The sequence below is a fragment of the Miscanthus floridulus genome, chromosome 2 (genome assembly GCF_019320115.1).
Source record: "Miscanthus floridulus cultivar M001 chromosome 2, ASM1932011v1, whole genome shotgun sequence".
In the NCBI taxonomy this organism is placed as follows: Eukaryota; Viridiplantae; Streptophyta; class Magnoliopsida; order Poales; family Poaceae; genus Miscanthus; species Miscanthus floridulus.
Genome location: NC_089581.1, coordinates 172161937 through 172182658, shown reverse-complemented (window position 1 = coordinate 172182658; position 20722 = coordinate 172161937).

Genomic DNA, 20722 nt, shown 5'->3' with positions numbered 1-20722 from the left:
CCATTTTCATCTGAACCATCATGTTTCATAACACAGTTACTACGATGTTGGAGCTAGTTAAGTTTCTCACTATCCGGGAGAGACGGTGATTCGAATCGATTTCAACCAGCTAGGAATTTATTCCTAACACAAACCTAGGTCTACCAGCCACGATAGCCTTAGGTCACCTTTGGTACAACACAAGTACACATTTCACGAGTCCGTACCACGCCGCACAATCTGGAACACCAGATGCCAGGATGCTCAGGCCAAGCCTACCCTTGGGCTCAGTCTGATCATTCCCGGGAAGGAGCGCACAACAGAACGGGTCCCGGCCTGAGTTGAATTACTCGGCTTCGCGGTCGGAACGAGTTATCCGGCCAGCTAAGTGAGAGGCATACGTTCAATCTTGTCAGAAGTTCCAACAACGATATGGTCCTTGATTGACATAGACGGGGATAGATCCACACCCAAGACCTCCATGCCTTGTTGCTTCTCTATCGACCTCCCGTCCGGTCTTGATTTACATTTACCTCATGGTTCTTTTCCACGTTAGCAGATATAGCCAACCGTGCTCCGGTATCCACCTATATCTCGCAGGTGACAGGACATCACCCGACTTCTACCGGTCTAAGCATGGCTAAGCATATATTCGATCCTGGACCTATACCGGTTAAAGGGTTAATATCTGGACAAGGAATGTACATGCATCAAGTGGTTTCATTCAACTCTTATAACCTAATGCATCAATCATAAGTACGTAAGTAAACACTTGTAAATTACTGGGAGACTTATAATGCTCCGAGGCTTGCCTCGTAGAAAGGAAGTAGGGTGGTGGTCAGGGCACTCCGGAAGCTCTTCAGGGTTCTGCTCCACGCCTTCGGGAGCTGTGGCTTGCGGATCCTCCTGCTGGTTCCCTTCCTCTGCTTCTTCGAATTCCAGCAACGTGATCTCTTCCTCCGATCCTAGATGCATGAATATGGCATAAGTATTACGAATGCATATGTGTTAACAAGTGCATCATGTTTATTGAGTAGGTGCATATCTCTTCTCGATTATTAACTAACTACTTCTACAATGCATCGATTATACCACAAAACAGCAGCTACTTGTTTCACTCATAACTGGAGTTCTACTAATCCAAATATAGTGATCCTAGACTTTCTGGAATGCTTATCAAATTCTCTACAACTTTGTTATTAACCATTTTTACAGTACACATCATTTTCAACATGCAACTCATCAAACTCTAGAATCTGTCCGGAAACTACTCACTATGCAATACAACGTAACAATACTTCTACTTCATGTAATCATTCCAAATTTGACAACATAAAACCTACCAACAGTGTAAGCATACCAAATACATTTTAGACAATATAATGGTGAAGCCCAAACTATTTATTTAATTGCCTTTATTATTTTATTTAGATAATCTAGGTTAAATAATAAACATATACCAGATGCACTTCATAAATTCTTAAAATTTTACAGTGCCTTACTAATGCTATCAAAGGACTACTATAAAAGTTTATGTCATTTTACTAAGTAGAACATCCTATACAAAAATGACAAGGAAGCAAGGCTTGAAATAGCATAAATGGAAAATCCTATTGCAAAGTGTCAAGCAACAGATTTCCTATTTTTCTTAGCATCCATATACTACTAGGATTACCTCCAACAAATTTTATGAATTTTGGACTCATAAATAATTTATAAAAATTCATGCAAGGATTAATTATTCATAAAACAACAATCTATAACTATAGATCTACACATGCACTGGTCCTCACATTTTTACCAGAGCTCATATATGCTAAGACTAGCTTACCACAAAAATTTCATAATTTTTGGAGCACAGGAACTCTAGATATAAAATAAACAAATTTGAATGCATTCAAAAGCACATTTCAAATCTCTATTTAAATCTCCCAAAAATTCTACTGTAAAGTCCAGAATATATTTTTTCTAAATACTACACTTCCTAAGGAACACAACCAAATTTATTTCACAATTTTTGAAGCTACCAGACTAGAGATCTAAAAATAACAAAACACATGAAATCAGGATTTAAATCTGAAAAGAATAAACTAGCTTTCTCTTCTTCTGTCGCTGACCGGTGGGACCTATGCGTCAGTTGGACCCACATGTCATCGAGACAAAACAGGGCCGGCGGCGCCACTCTACGGGCACGGCCAGAGCTCGCCGACGGTGAGGTTGCCGGCGGTGAGGTCTTCACGATGTGATCTACGTGACCTAGCGCATCTATTGAACCACTTGGCCGGCCCTATCGTTAATGCTGATGACGACGGCGGCGGCTATGGCGGCTCGGCGAGGCGGGACAACGGCGGCATGCCGGAGGAAGCTACGGCGAAGCACTAAAAGGCGCAGACGAGCTTCCATGGGCTCAGGCAAACCTATCTAGCGCTCTAGCGCGGCTTGCAGTGGATGGTGCCGACATGGCCACGGTGATGGGGCTAGCGGCAGAGCTCCGGCGAGGCACTGCACGGCGCTGGCGCTTACCGAGCTTGAACCGTAGGCACTGGCTGGCGTAGGGAGTCGCTGGGAAGACAGTGATGCTTCTACGGTGGCGAATGGGCGGCTCGGCGTGAGCTTGCGCACGGCTATGGCGACGGCGGAGCTGTGGGAGCTCGGCGGCTGCTGCTGGTGCTGCGAACGGCGAAGGAGAGCCAGGAAATGTGAAATGAGGGCGCAGGATGGCTCGGGCAGGCGCTGGTGGGGTTAAGGCCACGTTCAGGCACGTCGTGGCCTGCGCGATCAGGGTGTTGGCGACGCGCGGCCGTCGCCGCGGACACGCGGCGCGCGGGCTCTGCTGGTGGTCGGCCACTGAACGGCGTCGCCAGTTGATTCAGTCGCGCGCGTATTAGCCTGACAGTGAGAATTGATGATGGTTTAACAGCTAATCTATAGCTCTATTGCATAAACCATCAAAATGAAACTTGTAGATCGATGTACCATCTACAACTTTTGTTCAAGGATCATGCTCCAATTCTCAACCGAGACCGAGTAAAATTACCCCCAACATGGGCCTGTCAGTCTGTCAGTCAATCAAAGACATAGAAATTTTTGTTAAGTGTTGAAATCTGGATTTTGCTGATTTTTGTGGGACCCATTCAAGCATGTTAGAAGCTAAATCAGTCAATGACCTAAAAATAAAAGTTGTTCCTTATGTCAAACACTAAAACTTTGCTTTAGTGATCTCCTCCATGCAAGGTCTCTAACACCTAGTTCAACTTTGGTCAAACATGTCACATTCAAATGATGATACATACTCAAACTATGACTCAATGACCAAATTAGCCATAGCCCTAAATACCAAAGTTGTTCATGATGATATCCTAAACATGTTTAAGCTATTTGCAAGGTCACACAATCATCTACATGTTTACACTCATGATCATATGCACATACGCATGGAAACATGAAATAATAAGAATGTTGCACATGTTTCAATTGCATGTTTCAAATGTCAAAGCTTGTATATGAATGTTTTATGATCATGCTCATGCTATGCGAGTCAAATTATGCAAGGCTAACACCCGAGGTGTTACAGCCCCTCCCCCTTATAAAAATCTCATCCCGTGATTTGCAAGACCTACCATTCTTGGAAAAAGGCGGGATAAACTTCTCGTAGATAATCTTCTCTTTCCCACGTAGCATCTTGTTCACTATGATTATTCCACACCACCTTATAGAACTTAATAATCTTACTCCGTGTTACTCTCTCCATCTCCTCTAATACTCGAATTGGCTTTTCTTCATAGGTCAAATCCGATTGAAGCTGCACGTTGGTGGGTGCAATAGCTTCTTCCGGTACTCGAAGACATTTCTTTAACTGAGAAACATGGAACACATCAAAGATTGCATTCATCTCTGGTGGAATTGTAACTTATACGCAACCTTCCCTTTTTGTTCCAAAATTTTGTATGGCCCTACATATCTTGGTGAAAGCTTCTTTTTCATCCCAAATCTTTTCACACCTTTCATGGGTGATACTCTCAAGTATACATAGTCACCCACTTCAAAAGTCAGTGGTCTTCTTCTTTTGTCGACATAACTCTTTTGTCTTGATTGAGCTGCCTTCATATGTTGTTGGATGATACGTACTTGCTCTTCAGCTTCATTGACAAAATCAATACCAAAGTATCTCCTTTCACTGGGCTCAATCCAATTCAATGGAGTTCTGCACTTTCTGCCATACAAGGCTTCAAATGGAGCCATTTTGATACTCGCTTGATAACTGTTGTTATAGGAGAATTCAGCTAAAGGTAACCATTTCTCCCATGAACCTTTGAAGATATAACACAAGCTCTAAGTAAATCTTCTAGGATTTGGTTCACTCGCTCTATCTGTCCTGAAGTTTGTGGATGATATGCCGAACTTCTGATTAGCTTGGTTCCCAAAGCCTGGTGTAAGTGCTCCCAGAAACGAGCTATGAACTATGGTCCTCGATCTGAGATTATAGTCCTGGGTACCCCATGTAGTCTCATGATCTGGGAAACATATAACTCAGAGTATTTCCCCACGTGATATGTTGTGTGAACTGGTACGAAATGTGCTGACTTGGTGAGACGATCAATAATTACCCAGATTGAATCGTGACCTTGTGGCGTCATTGGAAGGCCTGTGATAAAGTCCATGCTGATTTCCTCCCATTTCCATCCTGGAATAGGCAATGGCTGAAGTAATCCAGCGGTTTTCATATGGACGGCTTTCACTCTACTGCAGTTATCACACCTAGCAACATAGGTTGCGATCTCTTTCTTCATCTTAGTCCACCAAAAATGGGTTTTCAAATCTTGATACATCTTACTACTACCCGGATGGATAGACAATTTGGATGAGTGAGCTTCATCTAAAATTTGATTCCTCAGCTCACGGTCTTTTGGTACCACTAGTCGGTCCTCAAACCATAATACACCTCTTTCGTCTAATCTAAAATGTTTGGTTTCCTGCTCTTGCATTTTTTTCTTGATGTGACTTATTCCTACATCTGTCTGCTATAGCTCTATGATTTTGCCCTCAAGTGAACAACTGATTGTGATATTGTGTAGTACAGTAGGATGTAGCAAGTTGAATCCATCTTCCAACAATGCTTCCACAGTATTGCAATGGGACTTCCGACTGAGTGCATCGGCTACTACATTGGCTTTACCTGGATGGTAATACACTTCTAAGTTGTAGTCCTTAATCAATTCTAACCATCTTCGTTGTCTCATGTTCAGCTCTGGCTGGGTAAAGATATACTTGAGACTTTTGTGGTCAGTATAGATATGACATACATTACCCAACAAGTAATGTCTCCATATCTTTAATGCATGAACAACGGCTGCAAGTTCCAAATCATGTGTAGGGTAGTTGACTTCATGTTTTCTCAATTGCCGAGAAGCATATGCAATTACTCTCCCTTCTTGCATAAGCACACATCCCAAACATATTCCTGATGCATCACAAAATACATCAAAAGGCTTTTCAATGTCTAGTTGTGCTAGCACAGGCGCTATAGTCAACAAAGTTCTGAGGGTGTGAAAAGCTGCTTCACATTCTGGTGTCCATTTGTACTTCTCATCTTTCTGAAGTAGTCTGGTCATAGGCTTAGCTATCTTTGAGAAGTCTGGAATAAACCGGCGATAGTATCCTGCTAACCCTAGAAAACTCCGAACTTCATGAACCGAAGTTGGGGCTTTCCAATCCATGACCTCTTGTACTTTTGATGGGTCTACTGAGATTCCATCTCTTGATAAAATGTGACCTAAGAAAGGTACTTTGCTTATCCAAAATTCACATTTGCTAAACTTGGCATATAGCTTATGCTCCCTCAATCTGGATAGGACAATCCTCATATGCTCTTCATGATCTGACTCATTTTCTGAATAAATCAATATATTATCGATAAACACGACCATGAACTTGTCAAGTTCGGGCATGAATACCGAGTTCATCAGGTATATGAAGTAGGCTGGAGCATTTGTTAGTCTGAAAGACATAACCAAATACTCGTATAAGCCGTACCTAGTAGAGAAAGCAGTTTTAGGTATATCCTCCGGTCTGATCTTTATCTGATGGTAGCCTGATCTCAAGTCAATTTTGGAGAATACCTTTGCCTTCGCTAGCTGATTGAACAAGATGTCGATGCGGGGCAACGGATATTTGTTCTTGATGGTCACAGCATTAAGTGGTCTATAATCTACACACATTCTCAGTGACTTATCCTTCTTTTTCACAAACAAGGCTGGACATCCCCACGGAGATGAGCTAGGTTGGATAAGACCCTTGTCCAATAGATCTTATAATTGAACCTTAAGTTCTGCTAACTCATTGGGTGGTATTCTATAGGGCCTTCTAGATATGGGTGCGGTACCTGGCACTAACTCGATCTTAAATTCCACGTCCCTATCTGGTGGTAGACCTAGTAATTCCTCTGGAAATACATCCAGAAACTCACAAACCATGGGGATATCACATATTGTGGTGGTTTGGATAGCACAGGCTAAATGTTGGGGTTTGAAATTGCTGGGAGAGTGGGACTAGAAAAGCATTCCCTCCCGTGGGTTCTCTCAACATAATAGTGTGGGTGCTAGTGTCAATAAGAACACCATGATCCTTCATCTAATTCATGCCTAAGATTACACTTATTGACAACCCGGGCAATATTATCAAATCCGTGGTGTACTCCCTCCATTGTATCAAGATGAGTACATTTTTGACTATCTTTTTGGTAGTAACAGTACCCCCTGCTGAACTTATGTTATAACCCCCTTTACTTACTTCAATTATTTCTTGATCATGTCTAGATGCAAATGCTTGACTCATAAATGAATGAGAAGCTCCCGAATCAAATAAAACAACAGCGGGATGCTTGTTGACGAGAAACATACTAGCCGTGACAACTTCTCCGGCGGGCACTTCCTCCACAGCAGTATAATGCACTTGTCCCTAACGTGCCCTGGCATTCACCTACCTCTGATTGTTCTGATTTGGGTTGCCATTCCTCTTGGGGTGGGGGCACTCCTTGGACCAATGACCCAGTTGGTTGCAGTTGAAACATGGTTGATTACTTCTGAATCTGGTGGAGCTATCCTGATTGCCATTTCCTTTTGGTAAGGCAATAGTGAATGCCTTACGAAATGGTTTCTGTGGTCTGTTATTCTGAGCTTTAGGTGGTGGAGGCCTAAACTTGGGTGAAGGTGGACGGAATTGTGGCCTAGCTGTGATAGGCGCTTTTGACTAGAAAGATCCGGATGCACCGGCCTCATATGTCCTTTTGCGACCCTTAGCAACTGCATGCATATTGTTGTGGTTTTCTTGGGTCAAGGCATCACTAATGAACTCATTGTACGTGGCACATCTAGAATTTGCCATAGTCTTCATCAGTTTGGTACCCAACCCTCGCTTGAAACTCTCTATCTTTTTCTCCTCAGTATCCACGAAACTTGGAGCATATCTTGACAAGTTGTTGAATGCGTGCATATATTCTGTGAGTCACTTTGTTCCTTGAGTGAGCCTCATAAATTCGGCTACTTTCATACGCATCAGGCCCGGGGGAATATGGTGTCCCCTAAAAGCCAACTTGAACTGTTCCCAGGTCACTCGCGCATTAGCAGGCAAAGATGACAGGAAATGTGTTCACCAGATCCCTGCTGGTCCTTGCAATTGATGAGAAGCATACTCTGCTTTTAGATGCTCCGTGACCCTCAACAGATGGAATTTCTGCTCAATGGTATTCAGCCACTCATTGGCCTGCAGTGGTTCCTCAGCCACCTTGAAGATTGGAGGCTTCATGTCCAGAAACTCCTTGAATGTACTGTGCTGATTTGGCTCGGCCCCTGGTTGATGTGGGTGGCCACGAGTAGTGTTTTGCGCGATGAGGCGCAAAGCTTCCTCCATTGTCCTCTGGCTCCCCTAGGAACTGGGTAAAGAATTCCTGAGCAGACGGTGGCGGTGGGGGTGGCAAGTCATCTTGGTTGCCATCCTGGCTGCCACCAGCTCCAGCACGGGTGCGCGTCATCTATGAAGTTGCAACAATAAGCGATTATTGGTTGATGTCAAGAGATTGCAGATGAATTAGGTACTCATGCCAAACTGAAATTACTGGAGAAAATTCTCAAAATCACAATAAAAATAGAGGCATAACAATTCATTCTCGCAACATGACATCCCCAATTTGACCACTCATCGCGCTCATAACGCATGCAAATTTAAATCGTGATTACCGACAAAGGACTGGAATTGCATTGATGTTCAACCAAACGTGCAATTAATCAACATTACATGATAGTCGGGTTTACTAATGCCAAATTCGAGCTACAGGTCCATTACACGAATAAAGGTGATACATTAGTCCTTCCACTAAGTGCTAAGCGATCTAATCCTCATCATGATCACTATCAAGGTCAGACGCAGGGTCATCTCCTTCCTTAGGTTCTACTTTTTCTTCAGGCTCCACTTCTTCTTCTTCTTCCTCGTACCCTTCTAGATCCATCTCCGCGGCTCCAGGTGGGACATAAGGGTGGAGCTGGTTGTTCAGTAGATGAACCTCTTCATGTAGATTATCGTTGTATTCTTCCGCATGGGCCAGCTGCTGTCCCAGCTCAAACTATCGAGCTCTCAGGACATCTTCCCTGGACCAGGCTGCATTCCTTTGGTGAGTTAACCGAGTCATCTCTTCAGTGAGCCTCTCAATCTCAGTGTTGTGCTCCCTCTGAAGCTGACGTCGGTCCTCGCGGGCATGATCAAGAGCACCAGACACACGTCTGAGGCTACCTTCTACTCCATCTAACACTCTCATCATTGCAAACATGGCGCTCATGGAAGGGTTATCGCTGTTCTGCCCTTCTGCTGCACCAATCTCCAAGGGTCTTCCTCTTGCCTGTTGCCATGAGTCAGTGGAGGGGTTGCCCCTTGGAAAAACTCCAACCAAAGCGGATGCCAGCTCCTGAGGAAAACAATCCATGATATCCCTTAGGATCCCAAAGGCTACCCTGCCAGCTGCTTCTTCAGCAGTCCTGCCAGTTGACTCATAACACCAGCCTGTCCACTTAGAATCATCACCTCGAGGACGAACAACGGCCTCCACAGTAACTAAGAGACCTTCTCCCAACTGCTCATTCGCCCAGAAGTAGCGGGGTTCCATTCCATCAGGATAGCCTACATAGCTGAGCACTCTCCATAAGAGTGTAGGCATCCCAAACTCTCCAAGGAACGTGTGACGTTGACGGGTACGTGGAGCAAGCTGACGGCTGGGAGCTCTGCCTCCGGTGGACTTGCGAGCAGTCTGCTTGGTGCGTGCCATCTGCACCATTAACATGTACCCTTTGGTGAGACAATGCCATAATGGATAAGAGTTACATAACCGAGTAAGAATTTTATAAGGGGAGGAACAATGTAGTTATGTGAATGGTAATTATCATGATGCATGCTCGTTCCGTACGTCCTCACAAACTTAGGAAAAATTTGTTTCTAACGGTAGACACGGTGGCATACATACGTTCTCTCATAATTAGCGTAACTAGTCGAGCTACACGTTTCGTTGTTAGTGTACCTGCATAAGATTTCATTTCAGCCCTAAACCCATAATAAAATATGCAGAATGTAATTGTAAATACTTCCATATATGTATACCTATACATATACTTCCGTATCAATCTACCCGACAATAATTTAAACCCACAATTAAATACGTACCATATACACATGCAAGCATGCATACATAGCTGTACCAAAGCTAACTCTTCCCGACCACACGCTCACATCTTGCGGTCATACACTCATCATCTTACCTTGGCGTAGAGGCATTTGATCCATATATTACCACTCAAGTGAATGGCATCCATACTATAGCACGCCGTATGGACGACAAAGTAAAAACCCCCATGTTAGTACTTAATTAGCCACCTAAAAGTCCTTAATTTGGGCATAAGGAAAGTGATCCTTGGCACACTTTAGATTTCAAATACCTATTATATAACTATTAGTTGCTAGAGAAGGGTTTTTGGAAAACAAAAACTTTTGTTTCAAATACACTTGTGACAATTAACGTTGAATCTTACTCTGATGCCAGCTATCGCAGAACCGACCAATTTATAAGAATACAAGTACAATGGCAGCCTGCAAGCGGTCGCACTGTCATACTTGAACCCATATAAACCCGGTAGTCCGTCGAGTACCACGACGGGTCTCAATAAACGATTTACAACAACCAAGATCGTACAGGATTCAACATACATGCCACATATTACATAAAGTTCGCAGATACATTTCATCATCAGAGTACGAATAAAAGTTATTACAAACTGAGTTTGATAATTAAAGCGGAAGCAAATAAGTTCGAAATTAAAGTTTCCAACATAGTTTGATATAGTGCCAAGTAAGATCATGGTCCACAAAAGCAAAGATAGGAATTACTAAAGAAGCCTACCCAAGGCTTACTCCTCATCCACAGCGGAATGGAGGCAACTCTTGCAATAACCATAATACACAGTGCCATCTACAACAATGGGAAAATAAACCCTGAGTACGAGAAGATACTCAGCTAGACTTACCCATCATGAACCAGAAATAAAATGACTCCAAGGATTATGCAAGGCTGTATAAGTGGACATAACGGGATAACATTTTGCGTAAAAGGCAATTGACCCATTGTACAATTATGATTCCTTTATCAAGTTAATTATAACTATCCATTTCTAGATTTGCAACTATCCTGTGCCAAACATGTGGTATATCATTTAGAAGCATACAATAGTAACCATAGCAGGTATTGTAATTCCATTTTCATCTGAACCATCATGTTTCATAACACAGTTACTACGATGTTGGAGCTAGTCAAGTTTCTCACTATCCGGGAGAGACGGCGATTCGAATCGATTTCAATCAGCTGGGAATTTATTCCTAACACAAACCCAGGTCTACCAGCCACGATAGCCTTAGGTCACCTTTGGTACAACTCAAGTACACATTTCACGGGTCCGTACCTCGCCGCACAATCTGGAACACCAGATGCCAGGATGCTCAGGCCAAGCCTGCCCTTGGGCTCAGTCTGATCGTTCCCCGGAAGGAGCGCACAACAGAATAGGTCCTGGCCTGAGTTGAATTACTCGGCTTCGCGGTTGGAACGAGTTATCCGGCCAGCTAAGTGAGAGGCATGCGTTCAATCTTGTCAGAAGTTCCAACAATGGTACGGTCCTTGATCGACACAGACGGGGATAGATCCACACCCAAGACCTCCATGCCTTGTTGCTTCTCTATTGACCTCCCATCCGGTCTTGATTTACTTTTACCTCATGGTTCTTTTCCATGTTAGCAGATCTAGCCAACCGTGCTCCGGTATCCACCTATATCTCGCAGGTGACAGGACATCACCCAACTTCTACCGGTCTAAGCATGGCTAAGCATATATTCGATCCTAGACCTATACCGATTAAAGGGTTAATATCTGGACAAGGAATGTACATGCATCAAGTGGTTTCATTCAACTCTTATAACCTAATGCATCAATCATAAGTACGTAAGTAAACACTTGTAAATTACTGGGAGACTTATAATGCTCTGGGGCTTGCCTCACAGAAAGGAAGTAGGGCGGTGGTTAGGGCACTCCGGAAGCTCTTCAGGGTTCTGCTCCACGCCTTCGGGAGCTGCGGCTTGCGGATCCTCCTGCTGGTTCCCTTCCTCTGCTTCTTCGAATTCCAGCAACGTGATCTCTTCCTCTGATCCTAGATGCATGAATATGGCATAAGTATTACGAATGCATATGTGTTAACAAGTGCATCATGTTTATTGAGTAGGTGCATATCTCTTCTCGATTATTAACTAACTACTTCTACAATGCATCGATTATACCACAAAACAGCAGCTACTTGTTTCACTCATAACTAGAGTTCTACTAATCCAAATACAGTGATCCTGGACTTTCTGGAAAGCTTATCAAATTCTCTACAACTTTGTTATTAACCATTTTTACAGTACACATCATTTTCAATATGCAACTCATCAAACTCTAGAATCTATCCGGAAACTACTCACTTTGCAATACAACGTAACAATACTTCTACTTCAGGTAATCATTCCAAATTTGACAACATAAAACCTATCAACAGTGTAAGCATACCAAATACATTTTAGAAAATATAATGGTGAAGCCCAAACTATTTATTTAATTGCCTTTATTATTTTATTTAGGTAAGTAGGTTAAATAATAAACATATACCAGATGCACTTCATAAATTCTTAAAATTTTACAGTGCCTTACTAATGCTATCAAAGGACTACTGTAAAAGTTTTATGTCATTTTACCAAGTAGAACATCCTATACAAAAATGACAAGGAAGCAAGGCTTGAAATTGCATAAATGGAAAACCCTATTGCAAAGTGTCAAGCAACATATTTCCTATTTTTCTTAGCATCCATATACTACTAGGATTACCTCCAACAAATTTTATGAATTTTGGACTCATAAATAATTTATAAAAATTCATGCAAGGATTAATTATTCATAAAAGAAAAATCTATAACTATAGATCTACACATGCACTGGTCCTCAAATTTTTACCACAGCTCATATATGCTAAGACTAGCTTACCACAAAAATTTCATAATTTTTGGAGCACAGGAACTCTAGATATAAAATAAACAAATTTGAATGCATTCAAAAGCACATTTCAAATCTCTATTTAAATCTCCCAAAAATTCTACTGTAAATGTCCAGAATATATTTTTCCTAAATATTACACTTCCTAAGGAACACAACCAAATTTATTTCACAATTTTTGAAGCTACCAGACTGGAGATCTAAAAATAACAAAACACATGAAATCAGGATTTAAATCTGAAAAGAATGAACTAGCTTTCTCTTCTTCTGTCGCTGACCGGTGGGACCTACGCGTCAGTTGGACCCACATGTCATCGAGACGAAACAGGGCCGGCGGCGCCACTCTACGGACGTGGCCAGAGCTCGCCAACGGCGAGGTTGCTGGTGGTGAGGTCTTCACGATGTGATCTACGTGACCTAGCGCATCTATTGAACCACTTGGCCAGGCCCTATCGTTAACGCTGATGATGACAGCGGCGGCTATGGCGGCTCGGTGAGGCGGGACAACGGCGGCATGCCGTAGGAAGCTGCGGTGAAGCACTAAAAGGCGCGGACGAGCTTCCATGGGCTCAGGCGAAACCTATCTAGTGCTCTAGCGCGGCTTGCAGTGGACGGTGCCGACGTGGCCACGGTGACGGGGCTAGCGGCGGAGCTCCGGCGAGGCGCTGCACGGCGCTGGCGCTTACCGAACTTGAACCGCGGGCACTGGCTGGCGTTGGGAGTTGCTGGGAAGACAGTGATGCTTCTGCGGTGGCAAATGGGTGGCTCGGCGTGAGCTTGCGCACGGCTATGGCGACGGTGGAGCTGTAGGAGCTCGACGGCTGCTGCTGGCGCTGCGAACGGCGAAGGAGAGCCTGGGAAATGTGAAATGAGGGCGCGGGATGGCTCGGGCAGGCGCTGGCGGGGTTAAGGCCACGTTCAGGCGCGTCGTGGCCTGCGCGATCAGGGCGTTGGCGACGCGCGGCCGTCGTCGTGGACACGCGGCGCACGGGCTCTGCCGGTGGTCAGCCACTGAACGGCGTCGTCAGTTGATTCAGTCGCGCGCGTGTTAGCCTGACAGCGAGAATTGACGACGGTTTAACAGCTAATATGTAGCTCTATTGCGTAAACCATCAAAATGAAACTTGTAGACCGATGTACCATCTACAACTTTCGTTCAAGGATCATGCTCCAATTCTCAACCGAGACCGAGTAAAATTACCCCCAACATGGGCCTGTCAGTCTGTCAGTCAATCAAAGACTTAGAAAATTTTGTTAAGTGTTGAAATCTGGATTTTGCTGATTTTTGTGGGACCCATTCAAGCATGTTAGAAGCTAAATCAGTCAATGACCTAAAAATAAAAGTTGTTCCTTATGTCAAACACTAAAACTTTGCTTTAGTGATCTCCTCCATGCAAGGTCTCTAACACCTAGTTCAACTTTGGTCAAACATGTCACATTCAAATGATGATACATACTCAAACTATGACTCAATGACCAAATTAGCCCTAGCCCTAAATACCAAAGTTGTTCATGATGATATCCTAAACATGTTTAAGCTATTTGCAAGGTCACACAATCATCTACATGTTTACACTCATGATCATATGCACATATGAATGGAAACATGAAATAATAAGAATGTTGCACATGTTTCAATTGCATGTTTCAAATGTCAAAGCTTGTATATGAATGTTTTATGATCATGCTCATGCTATGCGAGTCAAATTATGCAAGTCTAACACCCGAGGTGTTACAATATATACACCCTTTCTAAAATAGTCACCATGTCTAACCCCTTCCTCACATTGATGGCAAGGTCTGCAGAAACGAACGACTAAGTAAGGCTGGTCAAACTGCAAGAAACCTACGCCCTAGCGGCTACGGCACTCTTGCTTACCAGCGTGATCAGAGTTTCCCTCCTACACCTCGAACTCTACGGTCTTAACAAACGGAAGGGTCGGAACGCATGAACCCCTTTTTCACACATAAAAAGGGAGGAAAAACAAGTTCGTTCGCACCAAAACAAAAGAATAGATCTAATCAAATGAAACAAAATGACAAGTTTATTCAAACAATATAGAAGGGTCAGAACTTGTTTGCTTATTATAAGAACGACCACCCGACCTATTGAACTAACTAACCCCTCCGGGGGAGAACTATGGCTTCGATCCTATCCGCCAGGTCCTGTGAAAGGGGAGCCACTACCACTTCCATGTCCTCTAGCTCATGGACTTCATAGCCAGATGCAAAGTCATGGCACATCGTCTCTAGATCGATGTTGTACCCATAATGGGAATGAGCAATCATGAAGGATTGATTGACCCCAGCGCGAAGGGCATTCCTCTCGAGCTGGCGCACCTGAGCCGTGATCTCGATGGCATGGGCCGCAAGCGATCTGGTCCCCTCTAACCATACCACCTCAAGGTCATCGTAGACCACTCTAAGGGCAGTGCTTAGGATACCGAGCTTGTCACTCTCCACCTAAAGATTCCTCCTCGCCTCGATGAGGTCCACGGCCAGCCCGACAGAAATGCTCTCGGCCTCCAGCTTCTGGGTCATCACATTTCTGAGCTTGGCCTAGAGGGAGCTGACCTTATGCTATGTGTCACCGCGCTCTTGGCAGGCCTGGTCATGCTCTCGGAAGGCCTGGTTACGCTCCTCGCGAGCCACACCATGCTCCGAGCTAGAGCCTCTCCATGGTTCAGAGCAGCTCATCCCGCTCCTTGCGCAGTTGAGCAACCACCGCTGCATCTAGGCTCGCCCTCTTATCTAGGGCCATGAGCTTCTCCTCAGCCCCTAGCTTTAGCTCCCTTTCCTTCTTAACCTTGGCCAGAAGGTCAAGGATCCACTGGCGGGTCTCAGCATCCTTCTGGAGCAGCTCATCCCGCTCCTTCCTGACCTTGGCGGCCTCCTCGTTGTCTCTTTGCGACCTCACCGACAGGGCCTCGAATGCCTTCTCAGCCTTGTCAGCATCTTGATGGGCCTCAGCCACTCGTGACTGAAGACTGTCAGCTTCCTCAGCGAGGGGAGTCAACTTGGCCACCCATTGCTAGGTGGCAACAAGCTGAGTGGTAACCTCCTCATGTAGCCATGCTCCTCAACAAGGCGGTCCTAGGTCTCCTTCTATTGACGAAGGAACCGAGACTTACCGTGGCTATGAGCTATGAGGGACTACAGGGAAATGATGGTCAGAATACAAAAAGTATATAGAGAAAGAAAAGGGCAAGAAGCAGGATTAGGCAAATACCCGATCAGAGAGAACGACAACATCACGCAAGGCACCCCTAGCATGGTCCAAGGCTTCCAGCACGGACGCGATCCCCACATCGAGGCTCTCCTGTTCCATGCTCTCGATGGCGACGTCGAGGGTGAAGAGCATCAATGCTGGATCCTATGGATTTGTCCACTGGAGCAGGGGCTCATCCTGCATGGGTGAGTCACCGCCCACCGATGTTAGGGCCAGGGATGACTCCCCACTGGTCCTAAGCGCCACTAACCCCTCTCGTCATGATGTCCCCACCGAGGGACCCCCTTCGATGACAGAAGGGGTTAGCGGTGTGGACGCCGACCTCTCTGTCACCACCACAACTCCCAGGGACCCCTCGGTTGCGTCCCCCTCCATTCGACCCATGCCAGGCACCATCGCTTGGGCCAAAGATGGTGCGGGTCACGCCAGTGCCCCAGATGCCGCTGCAGTTGCGCCCGGTTGTGACCCGTCTGTCACGGCCGCTGCCACCTCCACCTGCGTTGGTGGGGTCACGACCGGCTGCATTGCGCCCGCCATGGTCGGCACCATGAGCATGGTCGGTAGCCTCGTCTGCCCCGTCGTTGGCAGTGGTATCGCAACCATCGTTGGCTGCTCCACGACCTCCGAAGGCGCCCTTTGAGCCCCCATGTCCGCCCATCCCGCTGAGGGCACGGGCACCACCATGGGCAGTGTCTGACTGGCCGACAACGCGGCCACACTAGTGCAGCTCCTGCCTAAAATGGGCATGACACCAGCTAATAGTTGCCGCCTCAATTGGAGGGTGATGCTCTTCTTCGGTGCCAGCGCTAAAAGATTGCGCTGTCTACCGGCGCTGCAAGGGACGAAAATCATAAGTCACGATGAAATCCGACTAAAACAAGAAAAAATAGAGGAACTGATGACTCACATCAGCGCCGTCGGGCGATAGATGTCTTTGGGGGGTGAACCCCTTGAGCTTTGCTCCGCCTTGTCGGAACTTGGACATTTTAAGCTTGCCCCCTGTTCCTGGGTAGAGGGGCTCGCTCCCCTTAGCTCTTTGGGCGTGACAGAGGAGCCACCCGCCTCCGCTGGCACCTCGGGTGCGGTGGTAGAGTCGTTCGCCCCTATTGGCTCCTGTGGCAGGCTAACGGTACGGCCCATCTTCACCGCCTCCCTAGATGTACCCTCCCCTCCATGGAATGGGAAGGGTCCTAACGCCTGCAAGGATGATCCGATACCTATCAGCGCATCCTTGCTCTCCAGGTCATCCCACTCAATGTCATCGGCTACCTCGTCGTCGGCGTCATCATCATCACTATCAGTGTCCTCCCCTCATTCCCATGCCTACAACTTCTGTTGTTTCTTCCTCTTCCTATCCTCCTTCGCCTTCCTCTGCCGCTCACCCTTGGTGCGATTCACCACCCTCATGGCCGAATCCCTCAACAATGGCATCAGGTGATCCATGAGGATGAGATCCCTCGGCTGGCCCCGACCCTTTCAAAGTAAGTATCAAGGGGTTGGGAAATCAATTAAAGAGAAGGCAAGAGAAGGGGAAACTTATGAAGACGATGTGGCCTAGTTCCTGGTCGCATCAGAGGATGTCCTGGCACCGGGAAGATGAAATTGAGGGGGGCACCCACATCGTCCCGCGAGGGCTCCATTGCCTCCTTGATGTGTTGTGTGATCTCAGAGTTGGGGAGCGCCCCCTCGGTGAGCGCTGTTTCATCGAATGACGCCTCGGGCGCCATCGCGTATAGCGGGAGCGCACGCATCATCAACAGTGCCACCCTCCGTGCGTGGTAGGCCCTGATGACACCTGACCCCTTCAGGCCATTCTCCTTTAGGATGTGGATGGCGGCGATGTGGTCCCAGATCTTCTTTTTGTCCTTCTCTGGGATGCCCCACTTCCTCCACAACTCTAGGGCCTCTTCGATCAGGCGTCCGGTGAACTCCGGTAGAGGGGCAGTGACGTCATTCTTGAGGTAGAACCACTGCGAGTGCCACCCCTTGTTGGATGTCGAAAGCCACATGGGCAGGTACTCACTAACCCGATTGTTCTGGAGCTGGATGCCAGGCGCACCCCATCGGCATATGCAGCTCCTACCTGCCGCTCTTCTCCCTCTTCTTCTGGAGGGTGACAGTGAAGAAGTACCTCCATAGATTGAAGTGGGGGCTAATCCCCATGAACCCCTCGCACAGGGCAATGAACGCCGCCATGTGCTGGATCCCATTAGGGTTGAGATGTTGTAGCTCGATCTTGTAATAGTGCAGTAGCCCCCGAAGAAATTTGTGGGCGGGGGTTGCGAACCCACGCTCATGAAAGTGGGCAAACGACACCACATAGTCGTCGGGCGGCGATGGTAGTTCCTCCTCGCCGGGCAGCAGTCACTCCTTGGCCGAGGTCCGCGCATGGAGAAGGTGATGTCAGAGAGACACCACGGACGAATGTGGGCTCGATGGCGATGGTGATGCAGAGGCAGGAAATCTAAGCGATTGGTGGCAACGGTTGTGACTGCGGAGGCAAGGATGTAAGGTATGGAACCCGGGGGGCGAACCCTTTGGTTTTATAAGGGCGACGGGTGCGAGGAAACCAACCACGTGCCTAGATCTCCACGCCTACCATGATCAGCCACCATGTCTCACCATAGAATGCGCGCACGCAATCTCTGTCTGTTCCCACAGAAAACTCGCCGAACGCTTTGCCTCTTCGAGCGGGCCATGACCCATCATAGGTAAGGGATACAAAGCTAAAAACTCTACTGTGGCTAGTCTAGGCCTAGGAGTTCGAAAGTTGGCCCATCGACGCGTTCAACAACCGCTTCAGGCTCCTTTTTGAAGTGAGGGCGAAAAGGGATGGGCCCGCTAGCAGCCGATACCTAGGTGCACGAGTGCCACAGGCATCTCTATCCACATTTGAGTCTCGGTCGGATATGATCCATGGTTTTTTCCTCGAAAGAAAGGCAGAAGGCCCTCGGGACCGGTCGAACGGACCTGAGAACTATATGGATTGACCGCCGAGGGTCTAGAGTCGGTCACCAGTTGACCCGAGCTGGATCCTCGTGAACGAGATATCAGGGCCCCACTTGGACTAGCCAGCTAACAACTCATCGAGCACCATGGCTCGTCCATAGAGGAAAATCATGGCACGGCTCAGCCCCTCCGGTTGTGGAAACCATGAATGGGGTGACGATCACAAAGATGAGCCGACCCTCAACCGGACCCCGCTATGCGTGGGGGCTCGAGGAAAGTTGGGCTCGCAAGAAGACCAAATGCACGGTCGCAGAATGACAGACCCCCAAAGGGATCGAAATCAGGGAAGGACCTTTTCCGACCCACCAAACCTTGTGGCTATACCCTCGAGGGGTCTGATCTCGATGAAAGGGAATCACCATCCCTAGATCACGCCGTGGGTGATAAGAGAAGGCTAAGGCCATCAGAGTTCTCCCACTCGAAAAAACCTCCAAAGGAGTTTTCTACTCCTCCGTAGGCTCGGGGGCTACTATCGGGGATCAATACTAGGGTACCCGAGAAGGAGGAGCTAATGACTATCAACATTGATGCATCCGAGCAGTCAATAGCACGACTACAGCTCCAACCAACCCCCCTAGCGCGCAAGCTCCGCTTCTTATGGCCTCCGGGAGAGGGCACCGCCTCGTCCAACCTTTGGGTCTACGTTCTGCCTCGCTCAACCCTTGGGTCTGCGCTCCACCTCGCCTGACCCTTGGGTCTACGTTTGCCTCGCCCAACCTCGGGGGGAGGACTCCGCCTCGCCTAACCCCAACGCCATGGGATTTGCCCCACCCAACCCTTGGGTCTACGCTCCACCTCGCCTGACCCTAAGGCCACAAGCTCTGCCTCGCCCGATGGAGACCTATACCACCGCCAACCACTCTAGGTCCAAGCGTCTAGGCCTAAGTCAAAGCTCTGACACTAGGGAAGAGAACAACATGCCCTAATGTAACCCATGGCCTTAATAGGCCATACTAGAGGATTTACATCAAGAACAGCGTCGGGCGTACCGGTGTTGTTCTGCCTAACCCATGTACAAACACTGACGGATGCGTCAGTTCACCACTGACGTTCGCCAGGACAGAGTGGAGTGCCATGACCAGCATATGATGCCTACGCATGGCGCTAGTGATGGACAGGACTGCGACACAAAGCCGTCCCTATTGACATCTATAGGGTCGGCGGGACCCGCATGAAGGAGAAGAAGGACTCAGCGATCCTGAAGGCCTTTGACTCTCTCTCTCTCTCTCTCTCTTTCTTCTTTTTCCTCCGCTGTAACCCATGCTTTCCCTTGGCCAATAAAAGAGAAAGCAGGGCATTCCATAAGGGGCATCACAACGCATCAGATCGATCCAGGCCAGACCCGATCGAATCATCATGAATCCATCGAACCTCGAACCAACCAGAACACAACACAAGCACACAGCTGAGCGGCAACCGAGCTCTCGGCACCCGTTCACTCTTTCCACCAGAGACTTAGGACATGTCCCTCTCTCGGCCGTTTGTAACCCCTACTACAAACTTTCGGTGCTAGTAACACGAGCAGCAGCGACGAATTGGACGTAGGGACATTCTACCCGAACCAGTATAAACCTTATGTACTCTAAGCACACCATCCGAGCCAGACGCATAATATTAGAAATTTACTCATCGATGGTGACTCGAAACACCGACAACTACAGTCGTGAATTATCCAACGTGCACACAAAAAATCCAAAGCCCTCTATTCTTTGAAACAAAAGGACAAACCTTTCATTTCTCTACCTCACTCAAATCCAAACGCACCACATTGCTGGGACCAAACCGCCTCACTCATCTGGTCACTCGTCCCAAACTGCAATCACCCCATGCGCGACCCTTCCTCTCCACTGACGCCCCATCTCCCATAGAGCAGACTCTGCGACTCCTCTCCTCTCCCC